This window comes from Miscanthus floridulus, chromosome 17, assembly GCF_019320115.1.
Source record: "Miscanthus floridulus cultivar M001 chromosome 17, ASM1932011v1, whole genome shotgun sequence".
NCBI classification, from domain to species: domain Eukaryota; kingdom Viridiplantae; phylum Streptophyta; class Magnoliopsida; order Poales; family Poaceae; genus Miscanthus; species Miscanthus floridulus.
Genome location: NC_089596.1, coordinates 72,230,393 through 72,245,961, shown reverse-complemented (window position 1 = coordinate 72,245,961; position 15,569 = coordinate 72,230,393). Strand labels below are relative to the sequence as shown.

General features: G+C 46.2%; 1 pseudogene; it reads left to right on the top strand.

Annotated features, from left to right (window-relative positions):
• Positions 1-12,092: 12,092 nt before the first annotated feature.
• On the top strand, positions 12,093-15,173 carry LOC136517131 (uncharacterized; annotated as a pseudogene).
• The last annotated feature ends 396 nt before the right edge of the window (positions 15,174-15,569 follow it).

Genomic DNA, 15,569 nt, shown 5'->3' with positions numbered 1-15,569 from the left:
TAGTATGTTGTTGTGAAGTTTGACACCTCCTCATGAATGAATGCCTTAGCAATGGAAGCCTCAATCCTGCCTTTGTTTCCACATTTCTTGCGAATAGTCTTTAGACATCTCTAGATTGAATAGCACCAACGGTTCTGCACGGGCTGCCCATTCGTGCCTCGAACGAGAGGTGCAAAATTAAATGCTGCATCGACAAGAAAAAGCCAGGTGGAAAGATCTTCTCCAACTTACAGAGCAATAGAGGTGCTTTTTTCAACTCCTCAACCACTTTCATAGATACCTCCTTGGCACAAAGCTAGCGGAAGAAAAAGCTCAACTCTGCCAGCACCTTCTAGACATTCTCAGGGACATAGCCTTGAACCATCGATGGAAGAAGCCACTCAATCCATATGTGGTAGTCATGACTCTTCATACCTAAGACTTGGCCAGTCTCTGGGTTCACTCCCCTCCTCAGATTCGCTGCATACCCATCCAAGAACTTTAACGTCTGCATCCATTGTATCACTTCTGTCCTGTGCTTCTTTTCTAAGACGTAATCGGCCTTAGGCCTTTTCCATGTCTTGCCGTCTCTTGGAGGCAACATCTCTAGCTTTGGTCTATCGCATAGCGTTGCCAGGTCCACTCTGCCTTCGGGTTGTCCTTTGTCTTGTTAGGAATGTCCATGAGTGTTGCCCAAAGTGCTTCGGCGACATTCTTCTCAATGTGCATTACATCTATATTATGTGGAAGGAGAAGGTCATCAAAATAGGAAAGCCTCTCCAAGCCTGACTTATGAGTCCACATATATTCGACACCATATCCCACAAAGCAATCTTTCTTTGGATTATCTTTCTTTTAACTATCTTTCTGTGGATTGACCATGAGAGCATCTATCTGAGCATGAACCTGGGCACCAGTCATCTTCTAAGGTTCAGGGTCGGTCACCTTGACACCTTTCATGAAGTTCTTGGTGTCTTGTCTGAATGCATGGTTAAGAGGGAGGAACTGTCGATGCTTGTCGAACAACGAAAACTTGCCACCCTTCTTCAACCAAATGATCTCCAGAGTTGTCTTGCATACCGGGCATGGGAACTTCCCGTGGACACACCAGGCGCTGAATATCCCATATGCCAGGAAGTCATGCATGGAGTACTGGTACCAAACATACATTTTGAAGTTTTTCTTTGTAGCTCGGTCGTAAGTCCATACCCCTTCATTCCAAGCACTAATCAATTCATCATAAACAGGCTCCATGTACACACCCATTTTGTTTCTCGGGTGTCTAGGAATTATCAACGTCAAGAATATGTTTTGCCATTGAAGGAGGACCCCAGGGGGGAGATTGAGGGGGATAGCAAACACGGGCCAACAAGTGTATGGGGCCAACATCATTCCATAAGGATTGAACCCATTCGTTGCCAGCGCAACACATACATTACGGGCCTCAAGATCTTTGTCATGATGCTTGCGATTAAAGCTTTTCCATGCTTCACCATCAGCAGGATGTACCATCTTGTTAGGATTGTATCGAATGCCATTCTTGTGCCATATCATCTATTTCGCGAACTCCTCGGTCATGAATAGCCGTTGAAGCCTCGGTACGATCGGAAGGTGCCGTAGGACTTTCATGGGGATCTCAAGCTGCTCCTTCTGGCCATCACCTTTGTCTACCTCCACATACCTAGAGGATTTACACTTTGGACAGTACTTTGCATCCTTGTGATCTTTCCTAAATAGGACGCACCCCTTCGAACAACAATGTATCTACTCATACGGCATCTTAAGTGCACGAAGGAGTCTCTATGACTCGTAGAAGCTGCTCAGTAGAATATGACCCTCCAAAAGCAGCCCACCAATAACTGCCAACATACCATCGAAGCAGGCTCGACTCATGTTGTACTGGGACTTCAACCCCATTAGGCGTCCAATGGCATCCAGTTGAGAAACCATTGCCTTCTTGTGTAGGAGCCTCTGTGCCGAAGACAACATTTGGTAGAACGCCTTTCCGGTTGGCTCTGGCTCCTCCTCCTCATCCTCCTTCTCCTCCTCCTCCTCCGTAGGTCTTTCAGCGAACGTTGCTTCATGAAAGTCACCTAACCATCCTGCTACCACCCCCCGCCATCAGCATCAAACACCTCCAAGCGTGGTCTCACCACCTCCTCTCTAGTACGATGGGCTTCACCATGGAACACCCATCGGGTATAGTTTGGCGTAAATCCATACTTACAAAGATGTTCCCCCATGATCTTCCTTGTTTTTCTTTTCCTATTTCCACATTTGCTACAGGGATAGAATGTGTCTCTCGCTCCATTAGCTGCCTTGCCAAATGCTTGGTTCAAGAAACCCTCGGTCTTGTCCATCCATTCAGGGGTGATTTCAGCCTGACTTGGGCGGCCCATGTACATCCACTCACAGTTATCCATCCTCTAACATATACATGAGCGAGTAATATAACCACCAATTGCATCTGAACAGCGTGCCTACTGTCTAATGGGTGAGGATAGGTCCTAATCGCACCCATGGATGTGTAGATGAGGTTAGTTTACATGCTCTACTCTGATCCGAGATAGAATTTCGGCAGCACCTCCCCGCTGTTCTCCTGATACACATCTTAGAAGGGAGAGTGTGTATCCGGAGAACAATAGGGAGGTGGTGCCGAAACTCTGTCTTGGATCGAAACAGAACATGGAAACTACCCCATCTATGCATCTGCGCGCTATCCAAAAAAGTGGACAATCTAAAATAGATACGGTCTTAGATATGCAAAGATCCACATACCTCCAACCGTATCTGTTTCAAACGGGAGATGCCTAACTAGGTTACACCGATCTACGACAACGATAAGGAAGAGAGGTTATTTATACCTAGGGTGGCGGTGGAGTCAGGCTAGCGGGGCAGTGGCGAGGCGATGCTGTGCAGGCAGGACCGTAGCACCGACGAAGACGATCGGGGTCGCCTACGTACTCTGGGTCCCCTCTGACGGGTCCTGCTCTGCAAAAGAAGAATTATAATACTATAAGTTAAAAATTTTGGCAGAACCTCCCCTGTACGGGGAGGTTTCCAAAACCTGCCAAAAAAAAGCCGGCACGATGGCCGACAACATATATACGGCATGAAGGCCCACACATCCACGTACGGCACAAAGGCCCACACATCCACATACGGCATGAAGGCCATCAATGACATACAAGGCACGAAGGCCGACAACCGGGGGGGCTTTATACCTTGGGTGGCGGTGGAGTCGGGCGACGCGGTGCTAGGGTCACCTTCGTCTCCAGCGAGGGGCGGGGACGATGGCGGGGACAAACGGCGAGGGGCATGGACGGCGGCCGAGGCTCCTCCTCCCTTCTCCTTCCTCCTCCCTTCTCCTTCTCCTCCCTTCTCCTTCTTCCTTCTCCCTTCTCCTCTCCTCCACCTCCCTTCTCTCCTCTACTCCCCTGCTCCTCCTCTCCTCCACTCCCTTCATGTGGAGATGTCTGGGTTTTAGGCATCGTATGTCACAACTTGCTCGGAAACTTTTAAAGTTTTTACCATAGCCTCTACATGCGATGACACGACACCTCAACAAGTTTTGTGATTTTTAGACTTCGTTTGCATTTTATATAATTAAAAAACACTTTTTTAACAAGTTGGTGGTCATGTTTCATGAAATAGATGTTCGAAATTTCATGAATGTCCCTGCACACGGCCTCAAAATACACTCAAAAACATGAATACCATTTTTTGAATCGCTAAATTCCAATATTTCATGCACATGCAGTTCAAATTTACTTTTCGAGAAAAATTCAAGTAAACATAAAAATTTTAAAAAATATACCAAAAAGTCATAGAAAAGTTCCAAATTAGAACATGTGCTTCAAGGTACTGTATAAATGCCACAGAAAAAATTTGAAAACAAAAAAAAATATAAATACTTTGCCGAGTGTCGGAATTGGCACTCGACAAAGAAACCTCTTTACTGAGTGTCAGGCTTGCAGCACTCGGCAAAGACAGCACGTTTGCCGAGTGCTAACGGCCAGCACTCGGCAAAGGATGACGGAGGGGCCACCGGCGTCGCCTGAGGTATTTTGCCGAGGGTTATTCTTTGTCGAGTGCCTGACACTCGGCAAAGAGGACGTTTGCCGAGTGTCCCTATTTGTCGAGTGTTTGGTACTTGGCAAGCTGCCTCTTTGCCGAGTGCCCGTGTTTTGACACTCGACAAAACGTCGAGCACTCGGCAAAGAGCGCATCTCCCGTAGTGATCTCACATAAACATAATTAGTCCACCTAGGGTTGTTACTCAATTACCAAAATCACACAAAGACCTTTCAACCGCTCCGCCCTCACGTCCCATCTCTAGCAGTCCCCACCTCGCCTTGATTACGGCCAGACAGAGCTCCAATTTTGGAGCTTTGCTCCCGCCACCACGCCATTAAGGCTCAGCTGCCCCACCATGGCTAGCTCCTACCTCACCATCTCGCATCGAATTGACCACACCATTAGACTCGCCTTGAACCCCTCCTCGCCATGTAGACCTAAACCGTAACCCTACTGCTATCCCAACACTGCTAACGCAGTCGTGTTCATCGTGGCTCGTCACCGAGCTCGCCGTGTGTATGCGGCCAGCCTTGCTCGGGGCGTCTCCGGCTGAACCATCACCTTCGCCAGGACCATGGTGAGTCCCTGATACTCACCCGCTATCGCTACTGCCCTATGAGTGTAGCAGCTCATCGAAACGCGGTTGCCGCCGCCGTAGGTCGCCCACCGTTGAGGAGAGCCCGCTCTGCTTCACCTCCGTTTGTGCAACCGTCGCCCATCATCGCGCGTCGGCCCATAGGTGAGCATCGGTCCCATAGCTAGGTCTATAAGGGACCCGGTTGGCCGGCGTAACGGGGTCGTACCGGTCCACACCACACCGGTGAGCGCGGGGTCATGGGGACCTACCTGATGCGAAGACAGCTTCTCTCGGGGTCTTTCATGCATAAGTGCTGACTGAGTAAATAGGATGAATAGTGGCTGCGAGAATAGTAGGAAGCTCAGGGGTGTTTTCGCTAAAAGCGCCAGCACGCGCGGGGGCTTCCCGCCGTGGGCCGTCTCCACGCGCGGGGCGCTTTGGGCCAGATTCGGTTATCTTTTTCGTAGAAAATAGAAATAACTTTTCATTTTATTTCTGAGCTAAACTTGGATAATTAATATAAAATAGTATAGGTGTCCAAAAAATTTGAAACAAATTTTGTTAGGTTTCTAAAATCATGATCTATCTATTAGTATATTTTGTTCACATAGTTTTATAATATTCTTAGGAGTTATATAATTAAATTGAGATACTTAATATTGTCAAAATATAAACTTGTAGGAATTGTTGTGATAAATTGGTGATAGTGTTGGCTCTAAAACTTTTACAGTAAATCCCTAGCATTATTAGGTGCTCACCATAATTTTTGTAGCTCCATAATAATTAGTTTGCTAAGGTAGCTAAATAAGCCCTAGTTCAAAAATATATATTTAATCAATTAAATAGCACCTTGGTATTTTAAAACTAGAACATTTATCCAGAGACAAAGCCTTACTTGATGACATGGATACATAGACCAATACGTTACTCATTAAATTTGACTCGTTAGCTTACAGAGCGTAATCGTATATTTAAGAGTTGCGGTTACCGTTGATTAATTACGTCTCTGCATTGTATCCACGTATATCATAATAGGAACAACGATGGATCATGGAATCGACCGAGGTAGCAGGAAAGATGGTGCCTTAATGATCGTGTCACTATGATGGAATGCTAACTTTTGGTTATATCTTACCTAGGCAAGCCTCGGTGCATAACCTCTATTATTCTGCACTTTATCTTATGCTTGTGCATTAAGTTTTAAGGAGTTGAATGAAAACTACTTGCATATATATATATATATATCCTTATCCTATGAGTCCTAGTATGATAGGATCATGTAGATTGCTATGCTATAGGACCCGGTAGAAGTCGAGTGATTACCTGTCACTCGCGAGAGATAGAAAAGATATTATTATTGTTATTATATTACTATCACATGGAATATATATGAATGATAATTGGAGACCGGGCGGAATGGTACTTTGGATTTGGACTTGGTTAGGCATTTGAGAGAGGCTCGATTGCCCTTGTTCCACCTATGTCGATTGAGGACCGTCCGTTGTTGTGGATGGTAGTCAGGTCATAGACTTATTATCATGAGCACATACTTGCTTATGAGAACGAAAAGGCTCGTTGCTCTCTTATCATTGGTTCCGGCTCTTTTCGGACCGACTGATTGGAGGCATGGATGGTGGAGGTCTAAGCACCACACTAAGTCTAGGACTCAGGAGTGGGGGCTTGGAGTCCAAGTTTGGACGGGGACCTAGACCCCTTGATAGGAGAGTGGTGGGTTGGTCTTATATGTGCCTAGGGTACAAGCGGGGCATGTGTTTTGGGGTACCCAGCTAGGATATATTAGTTCGCGAATCACCGTGTGATACAGTATGACTTGGCTATGATCTAGCACCGTAGTAAGAACTAGAATATGAAATATGGTAAAATGGTTCTGATTGCTTACCACCTGCTTGAAAGTAGCACATGTGCTTATATAGAATGGTTAGTTAATGAACTAATGATGACTGCTAATGAAATTGAATATAAGGACGCACGTTTAGTAATGCTTCCGCAGATGCAATAACCCACAAGCCAGATAGCCTTGCATATCCTTGGAGTCTTTTATTTTCCTCCTGTCGGGTAAGTTTTGCTGAGTACAATCGAGTACTCAGGGTTTTATTTCCCCTGTTGCAGGTGATCGGAGGATACTTAGAGCTGACTCTTGTGTGGGGAAACCTCCTGGTGGGCTCAGTGGGGATTCCTTTCGCGCTACGACCGTAGTGTTTATTTATAACCCTCACTAAAGGTTTTTATAAGAAAAGATGTAAAATTTGCTAGCATCTCTTGTATGAAAATGTCCACTATGTTAAAGCTCTACCATGTCATTAAATTAATCTTGCTTCCTCTATCACTCTGATAACATTGTTATATTCCGTTGTTATAATAAATTGAGGTAATATTCTAGTACTGTAATAAGTGATGTAAGAAATGACTTAAAAATATTGTAAGCTTTATTCTCTCATTTATGATCTTGATGGAAAAATGTGGATTTTTTAGTTCTCCCTTGGGGTGTGCTCGATGAAACTGTGGAGTTTAGTGTCTCTCTCTAGAGTACTTAGTGTCTAATGGAAGACAAGTACTCCTGAGTGGCATTGGATTAGGCGGTTCCGCCACAGACGAGGACCGAGAAAATTCTCCTCCATGGGGACAAGGACGGGAACTTAACCTATGGCGTGGAATTCTCTATTAACATCCCTACTAGGAATATGTTCATCCCCTACCTGAAATATTTGGCTCATGTATAGTATGAACATGTTTCCTCCAAAACAAGTGGATGGGTTTGTCCTCCTTCTCCATGCGTAGTGGGCACAGAAAAAATGAGGCAAGATAGGGATCAGAGTGGTGTGTCGGTGGAGAGAGAAAAAGGAATGGCAACAATGTGCGAGGCTGTTCTCGGCACAACATAGCTAGGGTGAGGTCAGAATGGGTGTGGCCCAACGTGAGTGAGGCCGGCGATGGCACGTTGTGGGGGTCATGCTCGGAGGTGGCACAAGCAAACTCGACGGTGACACACAGGGGTGAGCTTGGCGGCGATGTGGATGCCCTATGCTTGGCGACACCATGGCACGAAGTAAGTGAGCCTAGCAATGCATGGGCGAGCTTGAACTCCCAATGCAGCTAGAGCGAGTTCAAGCTACAGTGCAAAGGAGGGGGCACAAACAGGCTATCGAAAGGAGAAGGCGTGACCCTCAATGTGGTGTGTCTGGCTATAGGATGAAGGAGGAAATAGAAGAGGGAAGACAGACGGATAGGTCCTACCTATTAGTGGCCTGTCCTTAGTTTACTATCCTGGACCCAAATGAAAACGAGGGATTGCTCTGTCTCCTCACAATAAAATGGGAAATTGGATCATCGTAACCTAAAAAATAGAATGGATTCATCCCATCCTACTTTGGTCCCAAAACCAAACATTAAATGACGAACCATCAACATAGTGTAGTCGACTAGTCGTGTAGAGTGGCAAATGGCGGCCCTGTTCGTTTGAACAACTTTAGCAATACTTTTTGGCGAACGAACAATGTTTTTCTCTCACAATAAATTAGCATAAGCAGTGAAATTTCAGCGAAACGAACCGGACCTAGTCGGCAATCTGTTTGCCCATTAATGCTGAGAACTACTACCGGCTTTTAGCCTGCTACCATGTCAGCTTATCGCCAATTGAGCTCCTATGCGTTGAGCAGCCTACTGGATGCTATATTTGCAATTTGCAGAACTTACCACCCTTATCTGCAATTAATCATTAAAAATTATTAAAAAATCTAACATAGGAGGATGAGGACAACAAAAACTGCCCTGAGAAAAGGGCTACCTGCGTACCTTACCTATGGCTCATCACTATAAACTACCTAAAACTTTCTGCCCGTTGTTCGTGATGATATCTCAAAAATTTTATTGATTTTTGCTGCATGTTTTCCTTTAGAATTTGTGCCTTCTGCCGACACTCCAGCGAATAATAACAAATGGCCTTAATCTGGTGATTCGGAGTCAAATATGATGTCTCCGAGCCATTCATTCTCAGAGGTAGTATCTTTCATGTTACATCAAGTTGCTCGCTGATGGCAAAATATCGGCATCGAGGGCGAAGAGGCCAAATCAGTAAGCATAAAGGAAATGTTTTTTTAGGTACTACTACCTCCATCCCAAATTATATGCGCTCTGTTCGCTTAGGTTTGTTTAGTTTATAAGCCGTACTTTTTCAGTCAACGAACAGTATTTTTCTCTCACATCAAATCAGTCAATAATACTTTCAGCCATGACTTATCAGACAAACAAGCCCAAACGAACAGGGCGATGTTATTCAGGTTTCAAATACATAGGGACATAGCAAAAGTCAGAATGATTTATAATTTGGAATGGAGAGAGTAGAAGGAAAATATAGTTATCCCTTTTAGAAATTAGATTAACTTATTACAAACTCGCACTAGACAACCACCTTAAGTTTACATGCAAACACGACTCATAACTCAATTCTAGAAATAAAACCTCATATAGTCACAATCTCTATCTTGCTGCATGTCTCTGACACAAACTCCTAGGCTCACATCATTGCATATGTCCCATATATAATAGTACCTGCACAAAATTTTGGGTCGACATGTGCCAAAAACAATTTCATTTCATGTTAGTCAAATAGACTAACAAATCGTCATTGCATGCACGTGTCAGTAAAAAAACTAAAAATGATCTCAATGTTTCATCTTTCATAGGATATCAATCATCAAATAAGTTATGGACATTTAAGGGAGGTTTAATTTCTAGTACCATATTAACAACCTTTCGCAGAAACTTAGCATAAGTGTACTCAAAGAAGATACGTTGGATGGTTTATGGATTAATGCAGAATTAGCAAGCCGTGTGTATCCATTCCTCTTTTTGGCAAATTATCTTTTTGTGGGAACCATCCCTTTTTAAATAACCAAATAAAGTTTTTTTAACTTTAGTGGTTATCTGTAGTCGCCAAACTGTCTATGAAACTTTTATCCCGTTACTGACAACGAATTTATACATAGAGTATACGAAGAAAATACCACTCTTGTGCAAGTGCGAAACAAATACATGATGACCTTGTTGCAACCTTTGCAAGTGCGAAACAAATACATCATGCCAATCAGTTTGTCACCCACGCTAATGCTCTACTAAAAGCAACATTAAGAGATATTGTGCTTAGAACATCTGCAACCTTTGTCTACGTACAATATTATATAGTGTTGGGTATTAAGTTTTAAATTTATGATTATCCAATCATGTATCTTCTAAAAACCTAATTTAATTACCATCCTTCAATATGGAAAAAGAAACAGATTCAAGAAAGACTCTTTAATTCCACGAGACTCATCCAAAAATGTGAGTTGCCTGTCTTATGTAAAGGAAATCATTAACCTGATACCTACTTCAATTTATTTAACTGATTGTGAGCTGATGATGGTGCTTTATATGATTGTGACTGCAGGAGCGCCTAGCAAAAATAGTCATCACACTCCTGATTCCTCGCATCTAAGCTGGGTCTCGCTGACCTGGAAATCATTATCAGGTGACAATATTTTAACTAGCCGTTGCTATAGCAATGCTATCCATTGGGATATGGATACGTTTATATGAAGGACAAGTTGATAAATATCAGTATTTCTTTAAAGAACCATATCCTCACCTTTGCACACCGAAAACACAGAAATTAGGTGCAATGATTGGGAAATTCAGAGACTGAAGATGTAGCACATGTAAAAGATTTACAACTTGGACACTGCCTGATGTACAAACGTGTCATCTGCTTCCTGTGGCCTGTGGGGTAGCAGCATCCTTTTTGTGACTGCAACTATTTTTTTTTCCACATGTTGTGTGGCCGCATTGGCTCCTGGGAGATAAGTTCGTGACGTGTAAGCTGAAAATACCTCACGGATCTGGATCAAGAATCCTATACATAAATCTTCATTTCTTCAAGTTTTTTTTTTTGTCTTTCTTTAAGCCCGTTTAGATTTTTCACATTCTTGTGTGGGGGCTGAAGTGACCCCCTACCTACAAGCAAGCAGTTCTACACTCTTGGCCCTTGCACAGTTGTCTCTATCTTCTTTGCTCTCCGTGACTCCGACATTCCATTTCTCTAGAGTAATGTTCAATAAAATGCTGCAAGGATTTTCAGAGAGCAGTAACTTATGGATGGAGCTGTAAAAGATGCGAGTAATTGTCCTACTCGGTACACGGATCGCCAGAGATTTAGATGGTAATGAGTAATAATCATTTCAGGGGACTCATTTCCGCTCCCCCTGTACCCTCGCTTTCGACATGCACACATGCGTGCTTGGATCTTGCCAGAAGTTACAGAGCGTACAGCAGCAGCACACGGTATTCTACGCGAACCGTGTGTCTGGATTGGGTGACTTGGATCCGAGGAAAACCTGCCGCTGATTAATCGACGCAACGAGCGAGCAGCACTGCCGCCGTACGCAAGTGTACGAGTGTTTTTGTTCGGCTGCATTTCGGTTCAGAATTTTCACCTTCACACGGGGGCCATAATCTGGTGATTCAGAAATGCTTGGCCTGACGATTGAGGCAGAAAGTGTACAGTACGAGATTAGCAATTCTGCACGCACCAGGCAGAATACCAGATGGCTGAAAATAATCATAGCCGTATGGCCACGACCGACGGCCCAGCTGGCGGGGGCCGTGGCTCCATCGTTAACTGCTAGGCACGCCACTGTTCTAGCTGGTTCAGTTGCCGCAGTCCTGCTCCGGCTGCCAGGTGCCGGCTCGCACGCACCTGACAAGTACAGCAACGCAAACGGACGTACAGCGTCCGGAACTGTACGTTTTCGCACGTACAGTACGGTGCTAGCTACGGCAGGCAAACGTGCATGCATCTCATGGACACGAGCGGAGTAGTAATCGGCTGCATCAATCTGACGGTGACGCTCAAAATCGATCATCTTCCCTTCCGATCTGAATCTGAATGACCTCTCAGCTTGTAGTAGTAGTAGATCTTGTATGGTGACGATCGATGTGAATACAGGCAAGTCATCAGAAGCCACAGCGCGCAGTGAGCCAGTGACTGGTCCGGTCATTTCCACCATGCATGCATGGCAGGTTGGACACATGCATGATGCAGGGCCCTCACTGCTCTGCCTCGCCACGCCCACAGTAATGTCTCCCAACCAACCCTTGCCATTTGCCAAAGAACATTTGCAGGGCTGCTCTCTTCCCCGACCTCTCGCTCGCTCGCTCACCCACCTGATGCATGGCGAATGGCAATGGCGCATTGGCGGGAGCCCTCCGCACGTTCCGACAAGGCATCCATGTCCCTCGTGGCCCCTTGTTGCCCTACACGTCGCACAGCCACTTGGAATTGCCTCGCTCGCACCAACCGCCGATCGATCAGCCCCGCGCGTTCCTTTCCACCTTCGTCCTTCCCATATCTCTCGATCCACTACCCCCTCAGCTCGCTGCCCCGTTATAGCAGTGACAGGCTACCGCACCTCCTGAATCCTCTCACACACACTCGCTCGCTCGCTCTCTGTCCTCTGCTGTTCGTCCATCCGTCTCGCACGCCCGTCTTTCTTGGCCTCGGCCTCTGGCGAGCGGCGAGGCTACAGAGCCGGGCGGCCGGCCAATGGGGAACAAGACGCCGGAGCTGTACTACGAGATCCTGCACGTCGCCAGGGACGCCTCCCCGCAGGGGGTCAGGGCGGCGTACAGGAGCCTGGTCCGCCAATGGCACCCCGACAAGCACCCGCCGGAGTCCAGGCCAGAGGCGGAGGCCCGGTTCAAGGCCATCACCGAGGCCTACGAGGTCCGTCCGTTCGTGGCGCCAGTAGTTCTTGCTGCGTGCACGGTGGCGCTGTGCTGATTGTATCGTGTACCGTCTCTGGCTTTCGCGTGCATGCAGGCGCTGCTGGACCAGCAGGAGAACAGGGCGGCGTTCGCCGCGCGCGACGGCGGGAGGAGCGGGCACGCTGACAAGGACGACCGTGGCGGCGGCGGTGAGGACGACGCCGCCACCGCGGTGTCAGGCAGCAGGGCGGCACGGAAGCGAGAAGGCCGGCGGCGCGCCCGCCTGCACGCCGGCGCGGGAGGAGCCGGTCGTCAAGAAGGTGTACAGCGCCTGCAGCAACTGTCGGCGGCGGCGGCCGGGGCCGGCGCGCGTTCGCCGAGTTCTCCAGCTACGTGGTGCGCAAGGCGCCGCCGCTGGAGCGCAGGGTGGAGTGCACCCTCGAGGAGCTCTGCACCGGGTGCAACAAGGAGGTCAGGTACACCCGCGACGTCGTCACCAAGAACGGGTAAGCTGTCGCTCACCTATGATCGCGTAGAGACGAGCCGTAGGACGAATAGTGACATCCAATCACCATTCATGTCGGTGCAGTTTTGTCCTTTTTATAACTCCGCGCATATACGTATATATGCTAGTAGTTGTATAGTAAAACGATAAGAATGAATCCGGGTTGTCCGAGAAGAGGACAGCACAAATGATCATTTCTCAAGTCTGAACAATCTTCGAGCTATACTCTTTATATATCATATCACATGCTCCCTCCGTCCACAAAGAATGCAATTCTCGTATTTCGAGAAGTCAAACATGTTAAACTTTGACTGAAATAATATAAAATTGTACTAACACTCGTGAAATAAAATAAGTATTATTATATTAGTTATAGAATATATTTTCATAATAAATTTATTTGGAGACATAAATACTAATACTTTAAACCTGGTCAAATTTGAGCCAGTTTGACTAGCACGTTTTCAATAATTATATTCTTTTCAGGACGGAGAGAGTAGTATATTATGAACCATTAAAAGATCCATGATGCTAGACACCACAATATCTCCTGAAACTTCTTTCTCCGAGAGCACTCCGCAAAAATACATACTACTAGAAAATCAACATTTCGAATCACTACGTGTCTTAGAAAAAAAAAACATTCGGCCAATGTTATTCTAACCTCATAATACAAAAAAAGAACTAGTACTCCATAGCACCTATTTTCCTTTTCTGTTTGACTAGAATAATATTCACCGTACAGTGTAACATGTGCCAGAGAAATGCTTGTATTTCTCTTTGCAAAAGGGGAAAAAAAATGTTTGTATTTTGAAAGATTCAGGCAAACTGGCTATGCAAGCAGAGCTGTTACTGTGACACCAAATCCACTTTATGCCAAGTCATGCGGCGTGTTTAGTGCAACAAAATCTTAACAAGCTCCTCCACATTATAGCATCGGTACGGAGTACTGTTTTTCAGGTTATGGGGTTAGTTTCACTAGCAGGTAGCTTGTCAGAAGCCGCATTTACCGCCAAAATATTAGCTTGCTCTGCAGCATCAGTCGCTTAAATCTATACTCGAGCGTCCTTTGCTGTCCGGCTCCTGCCATCTGTAGTATGCATCTACCCTGTAGTTGCAAGGCTATGTCCAACCTAACACATGAGCAAGAGTCTGAAGCTGGGAACGGGGAATCAGTGTCCCAAAGCTTTACCTTGAAATCTCGAATGGTCTATTTCTGAAAGCTAATATTTGTTAGAATGCCTTGCTTTCGGAGACTACCACCTATCAGAAGTGGTCCTTTTGGGCATTAGGTGGTGCGTAATGTAATGCATGCATGTGAGGACGCTGGCCGATCGAGCTGGGACAAGCTACAGACACTGACCCTGCACTTCCCTGCCTGTGCAGTTCTGCCTGCCTTGTGCTGCTGATTGGACTGACCACTTACCTTGGTCATCACACTTCATTCGCGCTAGTAGCTACTGACGGAACAACCTCAACCTCGTACATTTCCTGTCCTGATGAACAGACTGATCACCAAGAAGGAGGTCACACAAACCGTCCGGGTGAAGCCCGGGATGAGGAAAGGCGCGACGGTGACGCTGGAGGGCGCGGGCGACGAGCGGCCGGGCTGCCTGACCGGCGACGCCGTGTTCGTCATCTCCGAGAAGAGGCACAGGCGGTTCAAGCGGCTCGGCGACGACCTGGTGCTCAGGGCCCGGGTGCCGCTGGTCAGCGCGCTCACCGGGTGGCAGCTCTCGTTCAGTCTGCTCGGCGGCGACAGGTTCAGGTACGCGTTCCGGGACGAGGTCATCTGCCCCGGGTACGTGAAGGTCGTCAAGGGCCGCGGCATGCCCGTCGCCGGCGGGGACAGAGGCGCGCACGGGGACCTCATGGTGAAGTTTGACGTCGTGTTCCCTGAGAACCTCACGGACGAGCAGCGGAAGGGGCTCGCCGAGATCCTGGGAGGCTGCGAATGAAGCTTGCTGATGATGATGTACTGAAACTGCGTCCTGTGACGGCTTCGTGTCGTGTAAATTTTTGTTAGGTGATTCTGTTGATAGATAAGACAATTCGGGACAGGACTCTACAGCGTGTATATAGATTAGAGGTTCTGTTTTTGAACTAATAATATACATGGTTGTAAAAGTTTACAAGAACAGGATACGGCGATCTTTGTCATTTGTTTCTTTTATTTAGACGTTGCTCGGATGTAGTCGGATTTGTATCAATCCAGATATGTTGAAGTAGATTGGAGAAGTATCCAAATGACATGTCTTATTTTACAATAACCCATGTTTGTAGCAATGAAATACCACAACCTACCCGATATGATATATGAGAACCATATTTCCATCCCAACACACTGTGGATTGAGGTGAATCCTACAACATCCAAATAAGGCTTTACGTGGCTCAATCTACAAAGTGACCTGCGCAAATTACGTAGCTAGCAAAAAATATCTATATTCTCCGTGCTCATTTCAAATGATATTGGGGATTGGTTTTAGGTAATCTATTGGAAGAGAGGAAGAAAAACATACAAAACCAATAACAGGGGATCTCTTATCCATGCTTTTAAGGGAGAGGGGATAAATAATCTGTTGGAGATGCTCCCTACTCAGAGATCCTGTATGTGTATGCACAGATCGTCAAACATGCCAACAATCTTTGCTGCACAAAGAACAGCAACCTT